General features: G+C 41.7%; 1 long non-coding RNA gene across 1 annotated transcript in view; it reads left to right on the top strand.

Annotated features, from left to right (window-relative positions):
- The window catches only part of LOC125920234 (uncharacterized), a 107,215-nt gene extending 96,833 nt beyond the window's left edge, over positions 1-10,382 (top strand). Inside the window, exon 3 of the long non-coding RNA XR_007456990.1 lies at positions 8,656-10,382. This is a non-coding gene — a long non-coding RNA (uncharacterized LOC125920234). The remainder of the gene's footprint in view (positions 1-8,655) is intronic.
- Positions 10,383-13,736: the final 3,354 nt, after the last annotated feature.

Consider the following 13,736-nt stretch of genomic DNA (forward strand, 5'->3'; position numbering starts at 1 on the left):
CCTCCCCTGCTCATACTCTGTCTCTCTCTCTCTCTCAAAAATAAATTAGAAAGGAAAAAAATATAGAGAATAGACAGTGGGATGGGGCAGGGGTAGTATTAAAAAAGATGGCCCTGTTTGAGAAGATGACATTTAAGTAAAGATTCAAAGAATGAGAGGGAGCTGATCAAGCTAATATCAGATTTCTAGGGGAAAGAACATTCTAGAAAAAGAGAACAGCCAGTGCAAAGGCCTTGAGGTAGAAACGTGTCTGACATATACAAAAAATAGCCAGGGCAGCATGGCTAGAATAAAGTAAACAAAGGAGAAAGTGATAAGAGATGAGATCAGAGAGCTAAATGAGGGCCTGAGGCCCTTGGAGACTATGATGAAGACTTTGGCTTTTACTCTCGGTAAATTGGGGAACCATAACAGACTTCAGGAGTCATGGCTGAAACCAAAGACTGTGTTGAGAATAAATGGGCAGGAGGCAAGAAGAGGGGACAATGGTAGAATCAGAGAGATCTATTAGGAGGCTGTTTCTGTATACCAAGTGAAAGACAATGATAGTTATAACAGGGGAAGTAACAATGGAGATGGTGGAAAATGGTCAGACTCTCAAATTATTTTTAAAGTGAAGCTCACAGCAGGTGGCTGGGTGGCACAATCAGTTAAGCAGCCACCTCTTGACTTCATCTCAGGCCATGATCTCATGGTTTGTGGGATCGAGCCCCACATCAGGCTCTGTGCTGACAGCCCAGAGCCTGCTTGGGATTCTCTCTCTCTCCCTCTCTCTCCGCCCATCCCTGGTTCATGTATGTACTCTTGCTCACTCTCTCTCTAAAAAATAAATAAATAAACTTTAAAATAAATAAATAAATTTGAAAAAAATAAAATGAAGCTCACAGAATTTCTGATAGGTTACATATAAGATGTGAAAGAAAGAGTTAAGGATGAGTTCAAGTTTTGAGACTTGAACAACTAAAAGGAGAAAGCTGCCATGCACTGAAATAAGATGGCTTAGAGTGAAGCAGGTTTGAAAGAGAGATGGGAAGTGGGAAGGGGACACACAGGAGTGACAATCAGAAGTTCCATTTGGGACAAGTTACATTTGAAATGTCCAGCAGAAAACCAAGTGGAAATATCTCACAGAACTGAGGTAGATTTTGGAAGTCCTGAATTATCCAGTCCTCAGCCTCCTTACAAAGTAGTAATATTTAATTATAATGATATCTGTTAAACTCAATGCTTTCTTTCTCCCTCAAGAGTGAGGTCCTGACTCTGATCTATTGTCAAATTATAGCATGCTTCTTCCATACTTCTCTTCATTCTGCACCCCATCACCTGTTTTCCTAGATGGAAACATTAATTTATTTGAACCAAATCACTCTTTTTAAAAAGATGTTACCACAGCTTACTGCTATTTTAAGAAAGCTATGACTAAATCATTTAAAACAATTATGTCAAAAGAGCCCACAAATAGTGATTGCCAAGGTGTATTTTCCCAGACTGTGTAGGAGATCTAGTCCAGTGAAGTGACAACTCCCAAAATGAACATGGACCATTATGACTAGGATATATCTGACTTGAGTTAGATCAAGTATATTAGTTTCCTAGGAGGCAATATTTGGAATCTGACTGAATGTGGGCAAAAAACTAGCAATAATAGAAACAGGACAGATCAATAATAATCACCCCAACCATTAATCCTTAGTTTATCCAATTAGTTTTAAGCTTTTTTCCACAGAAAAATGCACAGTAAGATGAAACCAAATGGATTTTTAGCTTGGGTGTGCACAAAGCACTATGGGCATCTCACAGCCATGCCAAACAGGCAGAGAGGACAAGGCAAAATCCTGGCTCTGGATATACACAGACAGATCTTTAGCAGAAGGAATAGGCCCAGCTGCAAAGGCAAATACCAGATTGGCAGCCAGATGGGTGAGGCACAATGGCCAGAGGACACAACAAGCCCAAGCATGACTGAAGCAACTGGTCCAATCAGATGAGTGGAGCACAATGGAGAAGAATTCAAGCATCCTGTCCACCCTCCACAGTCAGGCAGACAGACAGGTGGAGAGTTATTTGTAGACAAATCATCCATGGACAGCAACAGACTGGTATGTAGATCCAGGTTGCTGTCCCCAGAATGGTTGGCAAGTGCCACATAGGTTGTCAGGGCCCAGTCTGAGGCTGAGTTCAGGCCCAATGTCCAGTCCTAAAAAGGGACAGTGCTTTTCGGCAGGAGAACTGGATAGAAACTGAGTATAAGCCAGATCCATGGCTTGGGCCAATGGACAGGAAGAGGACAAACGTCATTTGGGAAAACATGTTACTAGCCTATCAAACCCCAAGTTCAAGCAGATGACTTGTCACCAGTCACAAGTCCACCAATGGCACTGAGGTTGTTGATTTACTTCCTGAATTGGTTTGGACTCAGAAATGGTGGGTGGCGGTCAAGAAGGGAGGGCAACTGGAAGTGAAATGCATCAGTGGGCCCAAAAGGGAGTAGCTGGGCTTCTGTAACATAAAGTCACAGAAATGAGGCAGGAGACCAATAGGCTTGAGTTATTCTGCCTGATCATGCACCATGACTACCCTCTGACAAAGGTGCTAATGGGAAAGAAATGGCTACAATTGAAATTACCCACTTGGAAATCTGAGAGGGCAACATTAAGAAATAATCATTCATTCCAACATTTAGTGAGGACCTACTATATTTACAGTTCTTGCTATGGAGCATGTAAGCAGCCACAGACATGGTGTCTGTCCTCAAGTATCCCACAGTAGAGCAAGCATGATGAAAGACTCACAGAAACGACTATATGATAAGTCCTAGCCAAGTGCTGTGGAGCACAGATGAAAAATGAAGACCAGCAATAAAAGAACAAAAAAGTCTCATAAGCTTCTTGAGAAGACAGTCTAGCCATTTCTGCCTGGAATGCATAATTCTAGCCATTGCTCTATCAGAGATTTCAATCATCACTGGGTGTTGCCAATTGCATCCAACCCCAGGTCTGAAGATAGCCATTCGAGCCTTATCCACATCCCCTTCGACTGTCTACGTCTTGGGCATTGTGTCCCTATAACAGAGGGAGTGTGGGATTCCACAAAATGGTACTGAAAATTCCTAGCTCTGACACGTACTAAATAAGTAGCCTGAACTTCAGTTCCCCCCATGAAGTGAGAATAAAGACAACACATACTTCAAAGTGCTTCTTCAAAGATTAAGTGAAATAATGTTATGTAAAAGGGTTTTTGTAAACTGCAAAGAACCGGAAAAATATTTATCATTTTAATGGGGTCCCAACTTGAGCCTAACTGGTTTCAGCCATGCCTGCTGTGTTTGAAGAACTGGCATCTGGGGCATCTGGGAGTCACTCCACATGAGGATGAGGAAGTGGTTTTTCTCACATGCCAGAAAAAGAGTCAAAGGCAGGTAGGAAGCTGCAGCATCTATGCTGGCCAGGTGCCGCAACTGGGAGTCAGGACTCTGCAGAAAGAGGGGCTCCACGCAGAAGCTGGGGGAGCTGGTTTCACAAGAGGACATTACCGCTTTAGAGCCTAACGACAAACTAAGATGCAAACTGGGGCAAGAGTGTGGGTGGGGGAATAAGAGGGGAGGAATGGAGGACAGGGTGCTCTTCCTAGCACAGGGAAAACTCTAGAGCAGTTTAGATGCTGCTTAGTCACCTGAAGAGTTTCCACAGGAGGGGAAAGTGTTGTTGGTGCAGACATGAGTACATGAGACACCCACTATACCTCACCCCCAAGCTTCCAGATGATCCAGAGACAATGCCAGTATGGGTATGAGAAGAGCACTGTGAGCAGCTGTGAAATGCTTCTCGGGGGCCAAGTCTCAGGGACAAGGGTCAGCAAAATATAGACCATAACCCCTGATATGACCCGAGCAGGGATCCTCGCAGGTTAGTAAGGCCTGGAGAAACTCAAGTCACATTATTATTAACTCAGGCTGTGAGTTCAATGCCATGTGAGTTCAGTTATCATTAGATGCTGTTTCCATCACTTCTACTGTTTCATATTTTTATCCTCAGGAAGCCTGGGAATGGAGGTGTGTTACCCAGCAAGGCTAGTAGACCCTTCTCTTGAGGAAGACCACACAAAAGTGAGCCAAGGCATCGGGAAGCACCTAACTGATGCTCTCAACAAATGCTGCTCCAGTCAGCTGCAGCATCCAGTAAACCATCTCTCCTGACTCTCATCTCAGTGTTTCCAAGTCTGAAAGAGGAGGAAGGGGCAGAGGGAAGGATGTGGAAGGTACATGGGAGCTGCATGGTGAGGTGGCAAAGAAGAGGAGATGGGGAACAACTGCACACCAGTAAGAAAACACAAATTTTCTCTTTTAAGTGGAGATAGGGGTGGAAGCACAGTGCAGGGAGCTGGGAGCAAAGGTGAATCATAGAGAACAAAATGTATTCCCCCCTGCCCCCCACCAAAGATATGACAGAAGGTCTGGCCAAGGGTGCGGACGCTCTGCAGCCCACCGCCATTAAGTCTAGAATTCTGGCCCAAGCATCTTGCAAGGCGCCTCGGACGTGCCCAGCATTGGACACAGCACACAGAAGCCTGCATTCACTCAGCAAGGAAAGAGTAAACAATTCATCCAAGGTCTGCCAAGAGAGCTCTCTGGCACTGTAATGTTCTCTGAGGTTGTAGGTTGGCTCTTGCCAGAAAGGGAGGAGACCAGCAAACAACAGGGGTCTCCTTAGCAATTTGGGATCTCTATCCAAATGTCAGCTCACAGGCTGCCCTGACCAGTCCAGCAGTGCCCAGACCTCTGCAGTGTCCCCCGGCTCAGCTTCATCCAGAAAATCGCTGTTTCCAACACAATTAATACCCGTTTCCCTAGCCCATACTGGGTGCCAATCCTTGGAGGAGCTCAGTCCTAGGACAGGTTGGGGTGGGAGGTGGCAAACCCATGGATCCCAAAATGGATAGTGAGTGGCTAATTGGTGAGTGGACAAGTGTGGGTTTGGGGAGAGAGTGGGGTTTCACAGAGGTGGAGCTATTTCAGCAGAGTTTTAAATAGAAAATAGGAGCTCACCGGGCAGGGAAGGAAGGGAAGAGGTATAACTAACTTTGCCAGAACTTACTGTGTGCCAAGAAGTGCGTCAAGAGCACAAAGGCAGAGAGAAAAGCAGGTACAAAGTTGCAGAAATGTGAAAGCGCATGATACATTAACAGAAGGTGAATTCTGTGCAGTTAACAGTTAGTGTGCATTGTGGGAGGTGTCAAAAGACAAGGCTAGAATGGCACATTGGAACAGCAAAGGCCTTAAACTTTTAAAAATATATATATACATATTTTTTGTTGTTATTTTACTGGTATGCGTTTGTCTTGGGTTCATTCTATAAAACACTTGTCAGGGCACCTGGGTAGCTCAGTCAGTTAAGCAGCCAAATCTTGGTTTCGGCTCAGGTTATGATCTTGCAGTTTCGTGAGTTCAAGCCTTACATCAGGCTCTCTGCTGGCAGTGCAAAGCCTGCTTGGGATGCTCTCTTTCTTTCTCTCTCTCTGCCTCTCCCCCACTTGTGCTATGTCTGTATCTCTCAAGATAAATAAACTAAAAAAAAAAAAAAAAAAAAAAAAAAAAAGATTCTCTTGAAGCTGTTCCAAAAAATAGAAATGGAAGGAAAACTTCCAAACTCTATGAACCCAGCATTACCTTGACAAGGTAATTACCAGACAAAGACCCCACTAAAAAGGAAAACTACAGACCAATTTCCCTGATGAACATGGATGCAAAAATCCTTAACAAGATACTAGCCAACCGGATCCAACAATACATTAAAAGAATTATTCACCATGACCAAGTGGGATTTATACCTGGTTCAATATCCACAAAACAATCAATGTGATATACCACATGAATAAAAAGAAAGTACAAGAACCACATGATCCTCTCAATAGATGCAGAGAAAGCATTTGACAAAATACAGCATCCTTTCCTGATAAAAACCCTCAATAAAGTAGGGATAGGATTATACCTCAAGATCAGAAAAGCCATATATGAAAGACCTACCACTAATATCATCCTCAATGGGGAAAAACTGACAGCTTTTCCCCTAAGGTCAGGAACAAGACAGGGATGTCCACTCTCGCCACTGTTATTCAACATAGTATTACAAGTCTCAGCCTCTGCAATCAGACAACACAAAGATATAAAAGGCATCCAAATCGGCCAGGAGGAAGTCAAACTTTCACTCTTCACAGATGACATGATACTCTATATGGAAAACCTAAAAGATTCCACCAAAAAAATGCTAGAACTGATTCATCAATTCAGCAAGGTCGCAGGATATAAAATCAGTGCACAGAGATCGGTTGCATTCCTATACACCAATAATGAAGCAACAGAAAGAGAAATCAAGGAATCGATCCCATTTACAATTGCACCAAAAACCATAAACTAGCTAGGAATAAATCTAACCAAAGACGCAAAAAATCTATACACTGAAAACTATAGAAAGCTTATGAAAGAAATTGAAGAAGACACAAAAAAAAAATGGAAAAATATTCCATGCTCCTGGATAAGAAGAACAAATATTGTTAAAATGTCGATACTACCCAAAGCAATCTACATATTCAGTGCAATCACTATCAAAATAACACCAGCATTCTTCACAGAGCTAGAACAGACAACCCTAAAATTTGTATGGAACCAGAAAAGACCCCGAATAGCCAAAGCAATCTTGAAAAAGAAAACCAAACCAGGAGGCATCACAATCCCAGACTTCAAAGCTGTATTACAGAATTATAATCAAAACAGTATGGTACCATCACAAAAACAGATACTCAGATCAATGGAACAGAATAGAGAACCCAGAAATGGACCCACAAACGTATGGCCAACTAATCTTTGACAAAGCAGGAAAGAATATCCAATGGAATAAAGACAGTCTCTTCAGCAAGTAGTGCTGGGAAAGCAGCGACATGCAGAAGAATGAACCTGGACCACTTTCTTACACCATACACAAACATAAACTCAAAATGGATGAAAGACCTAAATACAGGACAGGAAGCCATCAAAATCCTAGAGGAGAAAGCAAGCAAAAACCTCTTTCACCTTGGCCACAGCAACTTCTTACTCAGCACGTCTCCGGAGGCAAGGGAAACAAAAGCAAAAATGAATTATTTGGACCTCATCAAAATAAAAAGCTTCTGCACAGAGAAGGAAACAATCAACAAACTAAAAGGCAACCAATGGAATGGGAGAAGATATTTGCAAATGACATATCAGATAAAGGGTTAGCATCCAAAATCTACAAAGAACTTATCAAACTCAACACCCAAAAAAAACAAATAATCCAGTGAAGAAACGGGCAAAAGACATGAATAGACACTTCTCCAAAGAAGACATCCAGACGACCAACCAACACATGAAAAAATGCTCAACATCAGTCATCATCAGGGAAACACAAATCAAAACCACAGTGAGATACCACCTTACACCTGTCAGAATGGCTAACATTAACAACTCAGGCAACAACAGATGTTGGCGAGGATGCGGAGAAAGAGGATCTCTTTTGTACTGCTGGTGGGAATGCAAACTGGTGCAGCCACTTCCTCAGTAAAACAGTATGAAGCTTCCTCAAAAAACTAAAACAGTATGAAGCTTCCTCAAAAAACTAAAAATAGAACTACCCTACAACCCAGCAATTGTACTACTAGGTATTTATACAAGGGATACAGGTATGCTGTTTCAAAGGGCACATGCACCCCAATGTTTATAGCAGCACCATTGACAATAGCCAAAGTATGGAAAGAGCCCAAATGTCCATCGACAGATGAATGGGTAAAGAAGATGTGGTGTATACATACAACGGAGTACTACTTGGCAATCAAAAAGAATGAAATCTTGCTATTTGCAACTACATGGATGGAACTGGAGGGTATTATGCTAAGCAAAATTAGTCAATCACAGAAAGACAAAAATCATATGACTTCACTCATATGAGGAACTTAAGATGCCAAAACAGATGAACATAACATAAAACATAACATAAAAGATGGGGACGAAACATAAAAGACTCTTAAATATAGAGAACAGAGTGTTGCTGGAGGGGTTGTGGAAGGGGGAATGTGCTAAATGAGTAAGAGGCATTAAGGAATCTACTCCTGAAATCACTGTTGCACCATATGCTAACTAACTTGGGTGTAAATTTAAAAACAAATAAATAAAAAGTGTTAAAAATTAAAAAAGAAAACACTTGTCACTGTACATATAGGTCAGAATTCAGATGATAATGAGTCTTGTCTTTTTCATTTCATAGCTGAACTTACACAAAAGACTGGTTTGTAAAAAAAATAAATTTTAAAAATGAATAATGATTCAAAAATTATCTATTTTTACTACACATATTTTATATGTATCTGTGTATCATATATATCGATATATACACACATGCATATTTTATATGTGTATTATACAAATACATATACATACATAGGCATATACATATATGTATACATATATGTATGTGTACATAAATACATATGTATTGTATGTATAGTATGTGTATATAAATATACATATTTATACACACACATGCACACATGCACTTACCCATAGGAGGTCTGGAAAGATACATACTGACATGTTAACACTGGTTACGGTGGTGAAGTTTCTAGTGAGTTTCATTTTTACTTTTTTAGGTATCTATATTTTCTTCTCTTTTTCACCAACCAAAAGAAAAGAGGCTGAGAAGCAGGTGAGCCTGAATACTGTCTTAGAAAGTATGCACTAGATTCTGCAGACACCGAAGAGCCACTGGAAAACTCTTAAGAGAAAGACTGGGGTAACCAGAGGTAAGCCATCAAGAGCATTGTAGGTGGGAAGCCCTTGGTGACTCACTTCATTTCTCTTTCCCTGGGACCATCTTCCTTGTGCCACCCGCAGACCCAGAAGTCAAGCCTGTAGGATTAAACCTCTCAGCCCTGAGATGGAAGACTGCCAGTAATAAGCAGGGGCACAGTCAATGTGAGTACATTTCTCTGCCCATGCAGAGCTCCCCAAAACTTGACAGCAAGCACAAAACAACCTGGCTCTGCCCCAAGCACAAAAACAAGAGGGGAGAAAGGACAGGTGGTGAAGCATTCACAAAAGCTAGGGAAAAAAAGGCAGATTGTTTTTTTCCTACAATGTAGGAGCTTTTATTACTAGAAAATAAAATCCTGTCTGAGCAAATGCCAGGAAAACGATTAAGGGCTCAATTTAGACTGGGAGGCTTGGCCGGGCACTGCTGAGCAGAGAACTAAACAATGTCAGCCCCACTCTCTGTGCACATCACGTTTGGGGTGAGCGGCCCAAGCCCTAGCCGGGCCTCTCGCCACCAGTTCTGCAGAATTACAGTTAAGCTTTGGCCACTTGGTTTCAGTTAAAAGGATTGTGTGGAAGGAAGGATAAAAGGCTCTTGCGTGCAGACCAGCTACCGCATCTGAGAACTGAGAAGAAATGCAGCCAGGTTGGTGCCAAGCCCTGCAGGAACGCTTCTTCCCTGGGGTTCTCAGGATCCCCACCCTGACCCAGGAAGAGCATGAGATGGTGGAGAAGCATGGGCCAGTGTGGGAGTCAGACAAGCCTATGTTGGAGCCCCCATCCTACTGCCCATGGGGCCTGTAGACAAAATTTTAATTTCTCTGAGCCCTAGTGCCTTATCTACAAAGTGAAGATCATAATTTATAGAATTATTATGAGGATAAAATAACATGATATATACAAAAGCAACAATAAAGTAGATACTTAGTAGTCTTCCTTTCCCTTTTTTTCTCCAGGGCATCCTAAGCCAAAGAATTGTGGTACAGTGGGGAAGGTATGAGATTTGAGGTTGAGAACCTAGTGTTCTAGTCCTTGTTCTACAACTAACGAGCTGTGGTGACCTTGGGGAAGTCACTCAGTCTCTCTGGACCTCACTTTCTCCTGCTGAACACTGTGGGCCTTAGATTGAATAATCTGTAAGGGCTCCTTCTATCTTTGACTTTCAATATTAATTATAATAACTACTACTATTAAGCAATTGCTATGTGCCAGGCAGGTTGCTCGGCAATGCATATGCATTATCTTATCAAGAATTATTATCCCTATTTTACAAGTAAAGAAAATGTGGTATATAGAAGCTTAAGAACTTGTCCCAAATTGCACAGCTAGTAAGGGCAGGCCAGGCAGTGTTTGCTGTGGCTTACTTCTTTTTAACTAATTAATGTATCCCCAGGGTTCCAAATCTTTTTACTGAACAGGTAATAAAATCCAGCCACTCTGCAGGCTCTAGGTCAGGTTTAAGCAGCTGCCAATTCTTAGAACTATAGCTGGGGTTTCAGGTCTAAGGAATATTGATCTACTTGTAGCAGTGTGAAACAGTCCCCACAGAGAAAGAATCTTATATCAGGAGGTGGGAAAGAGGCACTGCAAATGAATGTCCTAGGGCTTTTGATTAGGCCAGAGAGACGACATTAAGGTGAAAACCCAAGTAACCAGGCAGACGGGCAGCTGTCAGCCAAGTGAGGAAGCAGTCGGCAGCCAGGGTCATCACAGCAAGGCTAGTAGAGGCCTCTCAGTGGCCAAATGCAAGTTTAAGCAGAGATGCAGGCCATCTGGACTGCACCACTGTGAAGTAAGTGGGCAAGAGGGAGAGTGGTGACTTGGCAGCCAGCTGCTATCCCTGGGAATATAAAGCCTGACTCTGGCAACAAGGAGACTCAATAAGAAATATCAGAGCCTAGCACTCATGGTCAGGCCATGGAGTCCAGGACTAGTTAAGTGAACTGTTGTAAGCCTGCTATCATTTGTCTATTGCTTAATGACAATCCCCACCCCCATATTTAATGGTTTAAAACAATGAAGATATACTATTTCTCACAATTTTGTGGGGTGGCTTGGCTCAGATGGGCAGTTCTTCAGCTCTCTGTAGTGCCAACATGGTTGACTAATGTGGCTGCACTGAGCTGGGAGCTCAGCTGGGGCTAGAACATCGAAGATGGCTTCACTCACAAGTCTGGCAGTGGGTGCTAACTATTGGCTGGGACAGCTCAGTTCCTTGTCACATAGCCTCGCATCCTCCAGGCATCTTTCCACATGGCCTCTCCACCAGAATAAACTGGACTTCTTTACAATGGCAGGTGTTTTTCAAGAGGGGAAAATCAGAAACAGGTCAATATACAAAAAATTAATGGTATTTCTTTATACTAATAAAGAACAATCTGAAACTGAAATTAACTTAAAAAAATTTTTTTAATGTTTATTTATTTTGAGAGAGAGAGACACAGTGCGAGCAGGGGAGGGGAAGAGACAGAAGGAGTCACAGAATCCAAAGCAGGCTCCAGGCTCTGAGCTGTCAGCACAGAGCCCGACATGGGGCACAAACCCATGGACCGCGAGATCATGACCTGAGCCGAAGTCAGACGCTTAACTGACTGAGCCACCCAGGCGCCCCTGAAACTGAATTTTTTTTTAAATAAATTTTTTTTAATGTTTATTTATTTTTGACAGAGAGAGACAGAGCATGAGTTGGGGAGGGGCAGAGAGAGAGGGAGACACAGAATTCAAAGCAGGCTCCAGACTCTGAGCTGTCAGCACAGAGCTTGACGTGGGGCATGAACCCACGGACCATGAGATCATGACCTGAGCCGAAGTCAGACGCTTAACTGACTGAGTCACCCAGGCACCCCTGAAACTGAAATTTTTTTTAAATAAATTTTTTTTAATGTTTATTTATTTTTGACAGAGAGAGACGGAGCATGAGTTGGGGAGGGGCAGAGAGAGAGGGGGAGACACAGAATTCGAAGCAGGCTCCAGGCTCTGAGCTGTCAGCACAGAGTCCGACGCAGGGCTTGAACTCACAGAGTGCAAGATCATGACCTGAGCCAAAGTCAGACGCTCAGCCGACTGAGCCACCCAGGTGCCCCGAAACTGAAATTTTTAAAACAACAGCATTGACAAGTCCAAAGCATGAAATACTTAGGTATAAGCTAAAAACTATGAAAGAAAGAAAATTTAAGAGTTAAATACATGGAAAGGTATACCATATTCATAGATTGGAAGACTCAATATTGTTAATGTGTCAATTCTCCCCAAATTGATATCTAGACTTATGGAAATCCCAACATTGTTCCAATTAAGAGGGCAAGTTCTTAAAGATATTTATAAGCTGATTCTAAAAAAGGCAAGGGAACTATATAGCCCAATCAATTTGAAAAAGAACAGCAAGTCAATGGTTAAACAATCTCTAGTACATCCATACAATGCAATGTTATTGAGCAATAAAAATGAATGAAAGATTGAAGTGCACAACAACTTGGGTGAATCTCAAAGGCATTCATTACTCTAAGTGAAACAAGCTAGATGCAAATTTTATATACTATGTGATTCTACTTATAGATCATTATGGAAGAGGCAAAAATATAGGAACTTAGTATAATCAATACAATGCCGTATAGGGTTAGGATAGATACATAGATCAATGGAACAGAACAGAGAGGTCAGAAAGAAAAAAAAACATGGTCAACTGATTTCTGACAGAGATGCATTTAAATAGAAAAAGAACTATATATTTAACTCTTAAATTTTCTTTCATCTATACTTTATAGTTTTTAGCTTATACCTAAGTATTTCATGCTTTGGACTTGTCAATGCTATTGTTTTAAAAATTGCAGTTTCAGGGGTGCCTGGGTGGCTCAGTTGGTTGAGTGTGTACAACTTCCGCTCAGGTCATGATCTTGTAGTTCGTGAGTTCGAGCCCCAAGTCAGGCTCTGTGCTGACAGCTCAGAGCCTGGAGCCTGCTTTGGATTCTGTGTCTCTCTTTCTCTCTGCCCCTCCCCTGCTCACACTCTGTCTCTTTTTCTCTCTTTCTCAAAAATAAGTAAACATTTAAAGTAATTAATTAATTAATTAATTAATTAGAAAAAGGGTAGGCTTTTTAACAAATGATGCCATAACAACTGGATATCAATATACAAAAACATGAATCTTGACCAACATCTCACACCTTGCACAAATTTTAACAAAATGGATTATAGACATAAATGTAAAATTTGAAAAATTTTAGAAGAAAATATAGGAAACTTTGGGTTGGGCAAAAAGTTCTTAGTAGAAAAACAAAACACAATATGTAAAAGAAAAATACTTATAAATTGGACTTAAAATTTAAATGTTATTGCTCTATTAAAGAGACTGTTACATCATTCTGGAAAAGGCAAAAATACAGGGCCATAAAATAGATCAGTAGTTGCCAGGGACTAAGAGTTGATTTGACTAAGAGTTGGTGGAGGGTTTGAGGCAACAGGAGGGAATTTTGGGAGAAAACTTTATATTCTGATTGTGTTACTACTTACAAAATGCTGTGTACTTGTCAAAGTCAGAAAATGTACACAGAAACAAAGAAAGTAAATTTTACTGTATGTGTATTAAAAAAAACAAATGCCATAGGAGTACCTGGGTGGCTCAGTTGGTTACACATCTGACTCTTGATTTCAGCTCAGGTCATGATCTCATGGTGAGATCAAGCACTGACACATACAGCCTGCTTGGGATTCTCTCTTCCTCTCTCTGCTCCTCCCTGGCTTGAGCATGTGCACATGTGCACACTCTCTCTCTCTCTCAAAATAAATAAATAAACTTAAAAAAAAAATGCCATAGGCGCACATGAGTGGCTCAGTTGGTTAAGCTTCCAACTTTGGCTCAGGTCATGATCTCGCAGTTCGCAAATTCGAGCCCAGCATCGGGCTCTCTGCTGTCAGCACA

Source organism: Panthera uncia, chromosome D4 (assembly GCF_023721935.1).
Source record: "Panthera uncia isolate 11264 chromosome D4, Puncia_PCG_1.0, whole genome shotgun sequence".
Classification (NCBI taxonomy): domain Eukaryota; kingdom Metazoa; phylum Chordata; class Mammalia; order Carnivora; family Felidae; genus Panthera; species Panthera uncia.